Source organism: Dendrobates tinctorius, unplaced genomic scaffold, assembly GCF_039654945.1.
Source record: "Dendrobates tinctorius isolate UK_male_01 unplaced genomic scaffold, ASM3965494v1 ptg000142l, whole genome shotgun sequence".
Lineage (NCBI taxonomy): Eukaryota > Metazoa > Chordata > Amphibia > Anura > Dendrobatidae > Dendrobates > Dendrobates tinctorius.
The window spans coordinates 1032304-1048973 of record NW_027361809.1 but is presented as its reverse complement, the minus strand read 5'-3'; the positions used below and the strand labels follow the sequence as shown (position 1 = coordinate 1048973).

The following is a 16670-nucleotide window of genomic DNA, read 5'->3' as shown; positions in this document are numbered from 1 at the left end:
CCCGCTTAGTGATCACTACGTCACAATAGATAAATAATTTATATGATAGAAAGATCGATCAGATACGATAGATCAGATAATATAGATCAGATAATATAGATCAGATAATATAGATCAGATAATATAGATCAGATAATATAGATCAGATAATATAGATCAGATAATATAGATCAGATAATATACGATAGATCAGATAATATACGATAGATCAGATAATATACGATAGATCAGATAATATACGATAGATCAGATAATATACGATAGATCAGATAATATACGATGGATCAGATACCATACGATGGATCAGATACGATAGATCAGATAATATACGATAGATCAGATAATATACGATAGATCAGATAATATACGATGGATCAGATACCATACGATGGATCAGATACGATAGATCAGATAATATACGATGGATCAGATAATATACGATGGATCAGATAATATACGATGGATCAGATACCATACGATAGATCAGATACCATAGATCAGATACCATAGATCAGATACCATAGATCAGATACCATAGATCAGATACCATAGATCAGATACCATAGATCAGATACCATAGATCAGATAAGATAGAACAGATACGATAGATAAGATAAGATTGATAGATTAGATAGATAGAGCTGTGAGCTGTGTTTGATGCCTGCAGCAGACAGATCTGCAGGATTTTCAGTTCCACATCAAGAATCTGTCTGCTGCAGGCATGAAACACAGCTCAGGCCTGCTTTGTCAGCTTTGCTGTGCTCCATGGTGCAGGACTGCCGTCTCTGCTGGAGACCACCTAGACGAACATTGATATAACACCACACAGGTCACTATGCTGGTGTAGATGGCAGAAGATACAGTTCCTAAGGCAGGGTCCTGTACAGCAGCAGACAGTCCACAGGAGAATACTGTGAATTCTACACTTAGATCAGCTTGATGATACACCAGATATCTGTGGTGGATGCAGCAGAGCTGAGCATAGCACAGCAGAGCGGAGCATAGCACAGCAGAGCGGAGCATAGCACAGCAGAGCGGAGCATAGCACAGCAGAGCAGAGTTGATCTGACACATTCATTAGTCAGTCGGCTTTCAACAGATCTAAGTCAACTAAGAGAAAACAGGCTTTGAAAGAAGCAGACAGCACATGGGTCTGCAGTACTAAGGAGAAGCAGGGTGCTGCTGGGAAATGTAGTTTTGGCAGATAAGAACAGGACTGCCCATTCTGCTACGTGAAGCTGGATACACCTAGGGGCAGGTAGAGAGCCCACAAAGGTGCAAGACAGAAGCTTTATGTTAGACTTGTACTGAATATTAACAATAAGTTTGCATTTACTGTCTGTTGTGAATAATAACACGATTGTGGAAATATCCCTTTAATACTGTACATAGAAGCAACATGATGGGATCTTACCTTGATTTGGGCTCAGAAGTAAGCGGTCAAATAACAAGAGGCTGCATGGACCCAATCATCCTTTTACTAAAGGAAGACACACGTGTGACTGATCCAGAGAAAATGTTATCAGACCTGCAAAATAAGAGAAATATAAAAGAGAAATTAGCTAAACAATTATAGTAAACCAACAAAAGTGCTGCAGCATCCAGGTTGTGCATTATGAGGTTCTACAGCAGCCAGGGTGTCTATAATGAGGTTCTGTATCAGCCGAGTCCTGTTTTACGATGTTCTGCATCAGTTGAGAAGTGCATTATGAAGTTTTTCGCAGCAAAGATGTGTGCTGGCACCATCCATAGACACACCCTCTAATGCGTGGAATAACCAAGGAATTAGACCCTGCAGGAACACGGGTGAGTAGAAAATAGCATGAACAGCATAGCGGGAAAGAGGAAAAAAAAAAAAAAATCGCAGTCACCGTCCTTATAAAACGTTTCTTCTTTAATGGAAAATGAAAACATTGGGCTTGCAGGGGTGAATGGAATGCTTACAGGACAGCCATTTCTCACCAACTGGGACTTCAACAGTTCCTTGTGTAATACAAGAAAACCCTAGGATTTAATTCTACGATAAAGAACAAACGTTTTAAAAGGAAGGCGAGTACGATTTTTCCTCAGTGTATTATGAAGTTCTGCAGCAACTAGCATGTGTATTCTGAGGTTCTGCAGCAGCCGGGATGTGCATTCTGAGGAGGCAGTCTTTCAGCGTCTCCATTATTTTAATGTTTTCCTATAATACTGAAGATTGCTATAGAAAATTTCATCTGAAAACAATCGGATTGCGCATATTTGAGCAATAATTGAGTGTTTACAGCGCTCTCACTTTAAGAACCATTAAATACAATGTATCATTCCAGAGCTCATGTGACCGGCACCATAAACAATGGTTCTGTGTTCCAGAAGCCACAAACTAACTGGAGGCTCAGATCTGAATATTCCGGATATGTGAGTTACATTTGTATCTGCGCCCGAACATGACACCATTATAACATCAGCTTGGGGGTCACTTTCCCCAGACGCTGAGTGTAAAGGGGGTTTTACACTAAGCAATATCGCTAGCAATATCGCTAAAACGTCACCGATTTTGTGACGTTATAGCGATATTGCTAACGATATCGCTATGTGTGATACTTACCAGCGACCGGCTCCCCCGCTGTCCATCGCTGATCGCGCGAGAATGTCCGTCTCCATTTCTCGTCGGGCGCTTCCTGCTGGGCTTCCTGCTGTGACGACGAGCGACGCTGGACGCGGGCGGGAGGACGCAGGATCGCTGTGTGTGAAAGGTGAGTATCGTGCGCTGCGTCGCTGCTGCATCGCAGTGAGATCTTTCTGTATGAAAGCTCACTAGCGATCATTTAGCGATGCACCAGCGATCCTGACCGGGTCGGATCGCTCGTCGGATCGCTGGTGCATCGCTAAATGTAAAAGGGCCTTAAGTGACTCATTCTGCTCATGTACCAGATGAGCTTGAAGGACAGAGATAAAGTCCTGAGAGATCTGACTCTGGTGATCATGAACAGAATGAGCGGTGTCACATGCAGAAACCTCTCGATACACACTGCATATCTCACACACACTATATGGAGGAAGTATGTGCCCCCCACATCCACCTCCAGGGGCTTCTCTGTCCTCATCTACATCCATAGACACTAATATGGAAAGTATGTGCCCCCCACATCCACCTCCGGGGGCTTCTCTGTCCTCATCTACATCCATAGACATTAATATGGAGAAAGTATGTGCCCCCCACATCCACCTCCGGGGGCTTCACTGTCCTCATCTACATCTATAGACATTAATAAGGAGGAAAGTATGTGCCCCCCACACCCACCTCCGGGGGCTTCTCTGTCCTCATCTATATCCATAGGACATTAATATGGAGAAAGTATGTGCCCCCCACATCCACCTCCGGGGGCTTCACTGTCCTCATCTACATCTATAGACATTAATATGGAGAAAGTATGTGCCCCCCCACATCCACCTCCGGAGGCTTCACTGTCCTCATCTACATCCATAGATATTAATATGGAGAAAGTATGTGCCCCCCACATCCACCTCCGGGGGCTTCTCTGTCCTCATCTACATCCATAGACATTAATATGGAGAAAGTATGTGCCCCCCACATCCACCTCCGGGGGCTTCTCTGTCCTCATCTACATCCATAGACATTAATATGGAGAAAGTATGTGCCCCCCACATCCACCTCCGGGGGCTTCACTGTCCTCATCTACATCCATAGACATTAATATGGGGAAAGTATGTGCCCCCCCACTACCACCTCCGGGGGCTTCACTGTCCTCATTTACTGTACATTCATAGATATTAATATGGAGAAAGTATGTGCCCCCCACATCCACCTCCGGGGGCTTCTCTGTCCTCATCTACATCCATAGACATTAATATGGATAAAGTATGTGCCCCCTACATCCATAGACATAAATATGGAGAAAGTATGTGCCCCCCACATCCACCTCCGGAGGCTTCTCTGTCCTCATCTACATCCATAGACATTAATATGGAGAAAGTATGTGCCCCCCACATCCACCTCCGGGGGCTTCTCTGTCCTCATCTACATCTATAGACATTAATATGGAGAAAGTATGTGCCCCCCACATCCACCTCCGGGGGCTTCACTGTCCTCATCTACATCCATAGACATTAATATGGAGAAAGTATGTGCCCCCCACATCCACCTCCGGGGGCTTCTCTGTCCTCATCTACATCTATAGACATTAATATGGAGAAAGTATGTGCCCCCTACATCCACAGACATTAATATGGAGAAAGTATGTATCCCCCACATCCACCTCCAGGGGCTTCACTATCCTCATCTACATCCATAGACATTAATATGGAGAAAGTATGTGCCCCCCACATCCACCTCCGGGGCTTCACTGTCCTCATCTACATCCATAGACATTAATATGGAGAAAGTATGTCTCCCCCACATCCACCTCCGGGGGCCTCACTGTCCTCATCTACATCCATAGACATTAATATGGGGAAAGTATGTGCCCCCCACATCCACCTCTGGGGGCTTCACTAACTTACTAAACCATTTCAGGACAGACATCTGTCCAGCCTTTGTTTGAAGACTTCCACTGAAGGAGAACTCACCACCTCGTGTGGCAGCCTGTTCCACTTATTGATCACCCTCACTGTAAAAAATTTTTTTCTAATATCTAACCTGTATCTTCTCCCTTTCAGTTTCATTCCATTGCGTCTCGTGTTTCCATGTACAAGTGAGAATAATGATGATCCCTCTACACTGTGACAGCCCTTCAGATATTTGTACACAGCTATTAAAAGTCTCCTCTCAGTCTTCTTTTTTGCATTTTTGCAGCTAAACATTCCCAGGTCCTTTAATCATTCCTCATAGGACATACTTTGCAGTTCACTCACCATCCTGGCAGCTCTTCCCTGAACTTGCTCCAGTTTTTTCAAAACATGGAGCCCAGAACTGGACACCGTATCCAGTAGAGGCCTCACCAAGGCGGAGCAGAGGGGGATAATTACTTCACATAATCTAGACTCTATGCTTCTCTTACACATCCTACAACAGAACACAGTATCTAGAGGACGCCTGAGCATCTATGAGTAGAGGGGGGTAATTACTTCACGTGATCTAGACTCTATGCTTCTCTTAATACATCCTAGAACGGTGTTTGCCTTTTGCTGCTTAAACACACTGTTTACTCGTGCAGCCTGTGATCTATTAGTATACCCAAGTCTTTTTCACACATGCTGTTGCTTAGTTCTATTCCTCCCATTCTATGGATGTAATTTTTGTTTTTCTAGTCCAGATATAACATGTTGCATTTCTACATATTAAATACCATTATATAGCAGTCTCTTCCCATTGTTCAAGCCTATCTAGATCCTTCTGAATCCTTTGTCTTCTCTAGTGTTAGCTATCCCTCGTAGCTTTGCATCGTCTGCAAATTTACTCAGTTTACCTTCAGTTCCCTTATCTAATTTATAAAAATGTTGAACAACACTGGGGCCAGAACAGAGTCTTGTGGTACCTCATTTGAAACACTCTTCCACTTGGATGTGCAATCATTTATTAACACTATTTGAGTATGATCACTGAGGCAGTTATGAATCCACGTAACCGTAGCCTTGTCAATCCCATACTTGGTCATTTTTTCCAATAAGGATAGTATGAGATACATTATCAAATGCTTTGCTTAAGTTGAGATATACTATATCTACCGCATTTCCTTGAACCACCCAGTCAGTGATTCCATCATAGAAGAAAATTAGATTAGTCTGGCATGTCTTGTTTGCTACAAACCCATGCCAACTCTGGTTAATCACTTCATTCTTATCCAAGTACTTACATACATGCTGTTTAATAGTTTGTTCACAGATCTTTGCTGGTTTAGAAGTAAGGCTCACTGTCCTGTAATTTCCTGGTTTCATCTTCTTTCCTTTTTTGAAGATAGGGACAACATTTGCCCTTCTCCAATATTCTGGGACGTCTCCTTTTCTCCAGGATTTTTCAAAGATCCTGGCTAGCAGTTCTGTAATTTCATCTGCTAACTCGTTCAGTTCCATAGGATGTAATTCATCTGAAACAGGAGATGTAAATTCACGTAAATTAGCTAAGTGTTCCTTCACCGTCTTTCAGTTGATAGATCATGTGGATTCTTTTATTCGATGGCACCATGAAGATCAGTTGATGTTACAAGTGTTATCTTAGAGAACACAGGTGCAAAACAGGAATTTCTAAGTTCGGCCTTATCAACATCATTTCTGACTACCCTTTTCATGCTTTGAATTTTCTTTTGCTTTTGACATAACCCCAAAATCCCTTTTTTTTTTTTTTTTTTTTTTACTGCTTTTGGTCTCCCTTGCAAGCCTCACTTCATCACTGGCTTTAGAGCTTTTAATGCTTGCCTTGCAGACAGCATTTTATTCTTCTTTACAAAATAAGGAAAATAAGCACCGAACAACAGATACCTTTTCAAGCTTACTCGGCGGACCAGCAGTATACAGCTTGCAAAATCCCAGGTACAACACCTGAAATGATCTGCTTCGTACAAAGTCCAGGCCAAAGAGGAAAAAAATAGGTGGCACTACGTGATGCAGTAAAACAGTCCACCTGGACCCGATGCTGATCGATGTGAAACAGCCGTCATCCTCTGCTGCACCTGCTTCCCTGCATCCATGTACTACTTGTATTGAAGAAAGGATTGTTTTACTGCATGACAGAGTGCCACCTATTTTTTCCTCCTTGGCCTAGATATTCTTCTCTAGATATGCCTGCCTCTTCCATTTAATATACATCTTTTTCCTTTTTAACAAGTGATTAAGATCTGTGTTCATCCATTCTGGTCTCTTTAAATGCTTCCAATTCTTCCTTCTTTTCTGGATTGTTACCGATTGTGCAGTGAGAATTTCATTTAGCAAAATCTCCCATCCTTCTTGGACGTTTCTGTCCTTCAGAACATCTAGCCACTGGACCTATCCTACCCAGTTTTTTAGTAAATTAAAATCTACCTTTCTTAAGTCCAACCTTAAAAAGTCTGAGTCTTCGCTGGTCTTTCTCCTCTTCTAATACAAAATTCAAGGATAGCATAATTGCTGCCTCTTAAATTCCCAGCCATCTTTACTTACTCAACCATTGCCTCCCTATTGATAAGAATTAAGTCCAAGATCACAGACCCTCTTTGCTCTCTTTTCTACCTTTTGAAAGATAAAGTTATCAGCAAGAGAAGATGAGAATTTTCTGGGACTTTTGCCTGAGAGAGATTCCCAATTAATATCTGGACAGTTAAAATCTCCCATGATTACTACGTTGTCCTTTTTTGAGAACATAGATATCTAATGTAAAGAGTTCATCCACATCTTCATTCTGTCCAGGTGGCCTGTAATAAACACCTACAATAGTGTATTCTGTTATTCTCTTCTTGAACTCTTACCCAGTTTCTACAGAGTTACCAGTCTCTGAAGCTTGGATCTCTGTGGAGATATAAGTGTTCCTAACATATATCATATATTATAATTAGATATATATATATATATATATCTATCTATATCTATATATCTATCTATATCTATCAACCCCTCTTACAATGCTCCAGTACTGACATAACCTCCAGACATTACATCATATGTGACTGGTATCAGCCCCTCTTATAATGCCGTTACATTTTCTGGTGTTTAGGGCTTGTGGTCTCATAGAAGTTAATATTGCCCAGAGATCCTGACAGGTTATAATGACAGGTTATATAGAATAACAGATGAAGACAGTGTGAGTCTCAGCTGACTGCTTGTCCCCCTCTATTCTAGTGATTATTTGAGGCCTCGGTCCCCACTGATAAGAAACTTTGACCCTTTTCTATTTGACTCTTCAGAAGATTTATGAAATGACTGTCCCTTCTGTTCTCCCTCTAGGCTCCCAGCAGCCTTTTCAGTTTGTGTGTACAGAGTGAAGGCACCTCCATCAGTGATCCTATAGGAGCAGTCATGGCCCAGCAGTCAGGTGCACAGCAAATGCTGCAATATGACATATAGGGTTATATAGAGTAAACAGATGATGGGTGATTGTCCACAGGGTCACGGTGCTCTTATCTCCTATTAAGGATGTCAAGGGGGCAGGAAGGTAACAGTGCTCCTTCAGTCCTGGAAGATGTGATGGGAAATGAACCAGCGCCAGTAATAGTCGCCTTCCCTCTTCTATATACACAATGAAATCCCAAATTCACAGCGGTAGCCTGAACTTCCATGCCAAGTGTTCAGCAAATACAATGTATTAGAATTAGTGATGAGTTAACGTGCTCGGATAACTCATCACTAATAACCTTATCCGAAAGACCTTAATGACTATAGACCTGTAGCATTGACATCACACCTGATGAAGGTACTAGAGAGATTGGTTCTCACACGTCTCCGTCCTCTAGTGAGCTCGGATATGGACCCTCTCCAGTTTGCCTACAGGCCGGGCATTGGTGTGGATGATGCCATTATCCACCTTCTAGATAGGACTCTCTCTCACCTGGGGAAACCTGGGAACACTGAGAATAATGTTCTTCGATTTCTCTAGTGCTTTTAACACCATACAGCCAGGTCTACTGAGAGACAAGCTGGGCCTTGTTGGCGTGGACCTCCAACTCTCCACCTGGATCCTTAACTACCTCACAAACCGACCTCAGTTTGTAAAGGTTCGGGACAGTGTGTCAGACACGGTGATCTGCAATACAGGGGCACCTCAAGGTACAGTTCTTGCCCCTTTTCTCTTCACAATGTACACTGCGGATTTTAAGTGCAACTCATCTAGCTGCTACTTGCAGAAGTATTCTGATGACTCTGCAATAGTAGGCCTCATCACAGGAGGAGATGAAAGAGTACAGAGATACTAACCAAGCTTTTGTGGAGTGGTGTCAGAGGAACCACCTTAGGATTAATTCCGGGAAGACCAAGGAATTGGTGGTGGACTTTCGCAAGGGAAAAAATCCACCAGTAGTGGTGAACATTCAGGGAAATGACATTGAGATAGTAGACACCTATAAGTACCTTGGTGTGATCCTCAATAATAAGCTTGACTGGGCCCATCACTTGGATGCAGTGTACAGGAAGGGCCACAGTAGGCTTTATCTGCTCAGAAGGCTGAGAGCCTTCGGAGCTAGGGGGGCACTCCTTGCATCCTTCTTCAACTCTGTTGTGGCATCAGTCTTTTTCTTTGGTGTGGCGTGCTGGGGTAGTGGCATATCAACTAGGGAGAGGAATAGGCTGGACAAACTGATTAGAAGGGCCAGCTCTGTCCTGGGATGCCCCCTTGATCCAGTTCAGGAAGTAGGCGACAGGAGGATACTGGCCAAGGTGAGCTACATGGTGCAGAATGATTCCCATCCCATGCATGAGACCGTGACAAAGATGTGCAGTACTGTCAGTGACCGGCTACTTCATCCTAAATGTGAGAGGGAGCGCTATCGAAAGTCCTTCCTTCCTGCTGCAGTTAGGCTGTATAACCAGCACTGTCCAAAACGGAGAACGACCCAAACAGTGAACTGATAGATCCAAAGTTGTGATAGTCCGGTTATATCTTTTTTTTTTTTCGTATATGTACCTACCTACTGTCAATGTAATGCCTTTATGCATCTGTACTTGTTCCTGCCTTGCTGCTGTAATGCTCTGAATTTCCCCATGGTGGGACGATTAAAGGATTATCTTATCTTATCATGCTATCCTAGCATGCTCTGGTGTTATCCGAGTATGTTTGGCGTACTCGGATAATATGTTTGAGTTGCTGCAGCTGAATGTTTTGGGGCTTGCCAAACAAACAGACAATCCTTGCATGTGTTGTGACTGTTGAACAGCCGCGAGACATGCAGCCGCAGGGACTTGAACATATTTTTCGAGCACAGTTAGCACCCGAGTTTGATAACACCTTATGCAAGCATGTTCGCTCATCACTAACATCCACTTGTATAATCAGTGGGCCGATACATACCATATGGGGGCCACACCCACACTACACGTCGCCTCTAAAGCTGCATGCCCACAATCAGGAATAGCAGTGTTTTGGACACAGCATATGCTGCGCTCTACATTACAAACACAGTGGATGGATTTATAGGAATGCCATGCCCACTGTGCTTCTATATACCACTGCGCACATTCACCCATGATGAGGGTTTACGAGCCGCAGCATGTCAATTTTGGGTGCGGAGATGCTAGTCTCCACTGCGTAGTTTCTCTCATAGCCATTCATTAGATGCGTTAAATCTGTATAGATCACTAAGAGGATGCGGATTTAACTACATGATTAGAACGCAGCATTTGAGGCAGAGAAAATACACTGCGTCCAAAACGCGGCTATATTCTGATCGTGGGCACATATAGCCTTACTGTGCATTCATGTTCAGGATTCGGTCAGCGAATGCTCAATCACCCATGAATGAAAAGGGCTGTAAAATGGTTCCATACACAATTCTTGAACAGGGGCCCTTTGTTGGCTGCGTCAGCTCCTGGAAAAGTATTATATTGGTAGTAATTTTGCTCTCCAACAAAAATGGTTCACTGACAGTAAGCAGAGATCTTACTAATGCATTTCTGCTACAATTCGAGATACAAATAACACTGAATCATTGTGTGTTCACATATTATTCAGAGTCAGCATGGGTTTGTAACTAATAAGTCATGTCAGACAAACTTAATTTCCTTCTATGACGGTATCACTGATTGGGTGGATCAAGGAAATGCTGTAGATATAGTATATCTTGACTTCAGCAAAGCATTTGACAAAGTCTCTCATACAATCCTTATTGAAAAAATGACTAAGTATGGAATGGACAAGGCAACTGTTAGGTGGATTCATAACTGGCTTAGTGATCGGACCCAAAGAGTGGTCGTAAATGGCTGCACATCCAGTTGGAAGAATGTCTCAAGTGGGGTACCACAGGGCTCTGTCCTGGGCCCTGTATTGTTCAACATCTTTATCAACGATTTAGATGAAGGAATTGAGGGTAAACTGATTAAATTTGCTGATGACACAAAGCTAGGAGGGATAGCTAATACTAGAGAAGAGAGAGAGAGGATTCAAAAAGATTTAAATAAACTGGAGAAGTGGGCAGCAACTAACAGAATGGTTTTTAACAGGGAGAAATGCAAAGTACTACATCTGGGCAATAAAAATGAAAAAAGCATATATAGAATGGGAGGAATAGGGCTAAGTGACAGCACATGTGAAAAAGACTTGGGTATACTAATAGATCACAGACTGAATATGAGTCAACAGTGTGATGCAGCAGCAAAAAAGGCAAATGCAATTCTAGGATGTATTAACAGAAGCATACAGTCTAGATCACGTGAAGTCATTATTTCCCTCTACTCCTCTTTGGTCAGACCTCATCTGGAATATTGTGTCCAGTTTTGGGCACCACATTTTAAAAAAGACATCAACAAACTGGAGCAAGTTCAGAAAAGAGCGACCAGAATGGTGACCGGTCTGCAAACCCTGTCTTATGAGGAAAGGTTGCAGGAATTGGGAATGTTTAGTTTGCAAAAGAGAAGACTGAGAGGAGACTTAATAGCTGTCTACAAATATCTAAAGGGCTGTCACATTGTAGAAGGATCAACTTTATTCTCATTTGCACAAGGAAAGACTAGAAGCAATGGGATGAAACTGAATGGGAGGAGACACAGATTAGATATTAGAAAAAACTTTTTGACAGTTAGAGTGATCAATGAGTGGAACAGGCTGCCACGAGAAGTGGTGAGTTCTCCTTCAATGGAAGTCTTCAAACAGAGGCTGGACAGACATCTGACTGGGATGATTTAGCGAATCCTGCTTTGAGCAGGGGGTTGGACCAGATGGCCCAGGAGGTCCCTTCCAACTCTACGATTCTATGACTGTCACTTTGGAGGGGTCGTAACATCTATTTTCACATCAAACTAATAAAACCAAAAGCCTGAAAAAACTTTAACATCACTTTTGTTATGAATCTACATTTGCTCATAGAAGGTGTGGAATTCTCTGTCTTTCAGCGTGCGTCACAGACTCACATTTGTTTTTAGACAGGCAAATAAAAAAAGGTGTAAAGTCTGGGCCAAGGTTACAGAACGCTTCATTATTTGATGATTCATCGTCATTTACAGAACTCCAGCGCGGCACCAATATGGAGGGTTACATGCAGGGATCTGATGAAATACGCTGCTTTTGCTTATGTCACATTCATGGTATTTTTACATATGTTGAACTTCTGGGGAACATTGGCCGCTCCCTGTGAGAACACGCTGGCCTCAACCTAACGAGAATGGGAATTAAAAACAATCGTAAAGTGCTTAATCACATCAGTGAGAAGCAGCAGACCGGACCCAGAACAGCCAAGACAGGGCCCGGGACGCTGCAACACCTCCTGTCATTATTGAGTTCCTGCCTGCCGGATTCATAGTGACATTTTATCTGTTGGATGACAACCATTATGTCCAAGATCACAGAATCATAAGGGATCATCACCCAACTTTTCTATAGCTCTGAACAGTATAAATGTGAGCTTGTCAGACATCATCTGTCAGACATCACCAGTCCAACAGATATCATCATTCTGATACCACCCGTCAGACGTCACCCATCTGATGTGACCCATCAGTTATCACCGGATAGATGCCAACCATCAGACATCAACCATCTGATGTGACCCATCAGTTATCACCGGATAGATGCCAACCGTCAGACATCAACCATCTGATGTGACCCATCAGTTATCACCGGATAGATGCCAACCATCAGATGTCACCCATCCGATACCACCAGTCCCAGTCCAATGCCACAGGACAGACATTAGACAGATACCACTGTTTATGTATCACAGGTTAGATACAATATTACAGATCAGACATTATTACTCATTTATCACTGGTACTTTTGCTGTTCTGGAGTCTGGGATATTTGGGTAACAACTAATCATTGCAAAATCTTCAGATCTTTTCTAGATTCCTGGATGGAAATGTTATAATGATTGTAGTGGTCACTGTTTTTTTCCTGTAGGATTTAGAGGGTCGTCCCTGGGCTATCAATATTTTATGCAGCGACACAGGAAAATATAGTAAATCCACACAGCAGGAGGACGATTGACCTCCTGCAAAATAAAAACCACAAGTTTAGGAATGTACCAGGAGACCAAATGCGATTTGTGGCTCCTTGCATAAATGTGCAAAATCAGGAGCAGATCAGTCAGCTCTGGGATCAGTCTGGATACCGTTAACCCCAAGAAGTATCTGTCCTGAGAGTTCACTCATTAGTATAAAAGTGTTATATATTTATACATAGCTGTGTGTGTCTTTCATGACTATGGTGCCTGACTTGTGCCATTACTATCGGACACACTACATCACTTTTCTGCCGTATTTCCTTTTATATCTGGTTCACTGTTGAGAAAGGAGACATTTACTCCCAAGTCCTAGTCATAATCTGGACTCAACCATCAGAAACGGAGATCACTATGATTACTAGATGAAATGCTAGGGTCTTGTAGCGCCACAGAGTGGATGAGCGTGTAATTACACTACAGATCTCAGCGCTGATCAGAGTGGTGATGGGGATGATCTCTTCTGTTCAGCTGCCCGAGATCCCTTGGTCATGGCACAAGTTTGTTCTTTATTACCAAGACTAATCACTGACACAATATCATAACAGGATACTTTTTTTTTTTTTTGTTTCCATGAGGTGGCAGTGTGACAGAAGCCTTATATCAGGCCTTAAACTATGTATACGCTCAGTCTTAGAGCCTATAAGAGGAGATCTTCCATAATGTCCCTATGCATCAATATACCTCATCGTCTCCTATACACAGCAGAGAAAACTGCTGATCAGCAGAAATCCAGCGCTGAGGTGCGGAGGTCGGGGAGTCAGCGCTATGACTCATACTTTGGAAGGTTTACTCCAGGAAAGTTTTGGCAGCAGACATCGTCCGCAGTCCGTTTTTGCTGGTCCCAGCTGCTCATGAATTCACAGTCTGCCAGGACAGCGGACTGCATGGACTACTCGCTGCTTAATCTTGTAGACAAAGCCCTGAGACACATTAAAGGGGGATTCTAGCAAAATCTTTCACTATACTAGTATTGGGAGCAAGTCTACTAAAAAAGCTTGAATGTGCGGTGTATGTGCAACGGAATGGCTGCACAGTAAGGAGTCCACAAGAAGGTGGCTCAGATCCTAGGTCTGTGCCTGAATGCTAGTGAGGATTATGGACAACCTCATTTGTCCTGTCCTCAGCACCATATGATAGTACGAATCATAGCTATATCCAAAAGGGTTAAATCTTTCCTGAAGAGTGAAATCAAGGATGTTGATTTTTTTTTTACATACCTGATCCTTTGTTTCCATGTCAGCTGTTTTCCATGGAGCTAGGCCATGTACAGGTGTGTGGGGGAAGATGGAGCGAATAAATGGGCACCTTTAGTCTCTCGTGTTTCTTCACCTCATGTCTTCAGCTACTTTCGGTTAGCCATATTAGCTTACACGGAATTGCTACATGTCATATGGCCCAACAGTCAATGGAGTCGATTCATCACTACAGAAGATTTTGTGAAACACCTTATTTGTTTTCTTGTAGTATTTGTTGACTTTTTTTGCATCAAATTGTTCAAAATGGTGCACATGGGATGATTAGTGCAAAATCAAGATGATCGTTTTTCGTGTTTTAACTTTTTATGCGAATTACAGAAGAGAGTGGAAAGCTCTTCTAAGGGTGAGTACACACAGTGCGGATTGAGCTGCGGATTTTTCCAGGTTCATTTACAGGTAAGACTGCAGGTAAAGTGACCTGCGGTTTAGCCAGCGGTTTTCCCCTGCGGCTTGACACCTGTACAAAGGAACAGGTGTCAAACCGCTGCGGAATCCGCAGAAAGAATTGACATACTGAGGATGTAAAACCGCAGCAAATACGCGTTGAAAAATCAGCAGCATGTGCACTGTGGTTTTGAAATCCCATTGATTTGCATTGTATTGTACAATGTCTGCGGAACTGCTGCGGATCCGCAGGACCAAATCCGCTACGGATCCGCAGTAGAATCCGCAACGTGTGTACATGGCCTTAAATGTCACACAATAAATGCACCAAGAAATTTATACCCTTTAAGCGATGGGAATGCATGTGCGTAAACATTTTGAAATGTTGCAAATGATGAGTTTTGGGCTAAGCATGAGGATTTGCAAAAATCTGAAAAATTAAAAATTAAAAAGAAAATAAAAAGTAAATTAAAGGCGAATATGTAATACCGTAATTAAGGCACAGACAGAAAAGTATACTTTTTACCAATTTTACGGTGAAAAAAAGAATGCAAGCAGCCACTGTGAGGCCGCATGGCCATCCGTTCGCCTCAGCAGGGCTGTGGTTAGCTGAACGGATCCCTGAGCTACAAATCACATACAGAGTAGGAGAATTCCACTCATCACTGCTTACAAGAGATCAGCACACCTTATTTTCCTGTTGATTCCGTCTAACAGATCCTCAATACTCTCAGCTGGGGAAAGAAGGGTCTGATATGCTGCATTTCAATCTGTGCAATTTCTTAGGGCCCCGTCACACATAACGACTCAACAGCGATCCCTACAACTATATCAACGTGTCAGGATCGCTGGTAAGTCGCTATGTGATCGCTGGTCAGCTGTCAAACAGGCAGCTTCACCAGCGATCAGTGCGTCTCGCTGTGTTGGTTAGTTACCAGCGCGCTGATGCAGGGAGCTGGTAACTAACGTACACATCGGGTATCCAAGGGACGTGCGACCCTTGGAAACCCGATGTGTACGTTAGTTACCAGCTGATCGCTGGTCTCCGGCCTGTCACACGCAGCGATGCGTGCTGGCCAGCGGGAGACCAGCGACCAAAGAAAAGTCCTGGGCTTTCCTACAGCGATCAGCGATACCGGCAGGGGGGCTGGTCGCTGATCGCTGTCACACACAGCGATCTCGCTGGTGAGATCGCTGTTGTGTCACAAAACACACGAGATCGCTATGTGTGACGGATAGTGTTGAGCGATGCCATCCGATACCGTGAAGTATCGGATCGGATTGGATCGGACCCATACCGTTAGTCCCATTCAAGTCAATGGGACAGAAATATCGGAATTAAAAAAAACCCTTTCATTATTTGCACATCCTGTCCGGGAGGAGGGGGGGGGGGGGGGAGAGAGTGTGGGCGGTGCTTGGGTGGACACTGTGCGTGTCTGTGTGTGCGGGCGGGGTCTGTACGGGCCTGCTGGGGGTCTGTCCAGTCCCTCCATCATTCTCTGTCCCTCAGCTAAACTTGATGGACGAGTGTCTTTCTTCAACTATATACACTTTAAGTCCACAATCAGTCTATATTCCCACAGATCACTGTATATTGTATCACTGTATCAGGTACTCACTCAGGCCTCACAGATGTAGTGTTGTTACATTGTATCTCTGTGGTATCTGGTACTCAGGCCTCACAGACGTAGTGTTGTTAAATTGTATCACTGTGGTATCTGGTACTCAGGTCTCACAGATGTAGTGTTGTTACATTGTATCACTGTGGTATCTGGTACTCAGGTCTCACAGATGTAGTGTTGTTACATTGTATCTCTGTGGTATCTGGTACTCAGGCCTCACAGACGTAGTGTTGTTACATTGTATCACTGTGGTATCTGGTACTCAGGCCTCACAGATGTAGTGTTGTTACATTGTATCTCTGTGGTATCTGGTACTCAGGCCTCACAGACGTAGTGTTGTTACATTGTATCTCTAT

At 43.3% G+C, this 16670-nt stretch overlaps 1 protein-coding gene across 6 annotated transcripts in view; it reads right to left on the bottom strand.

Annotated features, from left to right (window-relative positions):
• DENND2B (DENN domain containing 2B) overlaps positions 1-16670 on the bottom strand; it is a 272711-nt gene that overhangs the window by 180368 nt on the left and 75673 nt on the right. For 5 of the 6 annotated variants that reach the window (XM_073545194.1, XM_073545193.1, XM_073545195.1 and 2 more), the window contains one exon: positions 1415-1528. The exons of the other annotated variant lie outside the window; for it this stretch is intronic. The gene's annotated coding sequence lies outside the window, so the exon portion shown is untranslated. The remainder of the gene's footprint in view (positions 1-1414; positions 1529-16670) is intronic. 6 annotated transcript variants of the gene reach the window in all.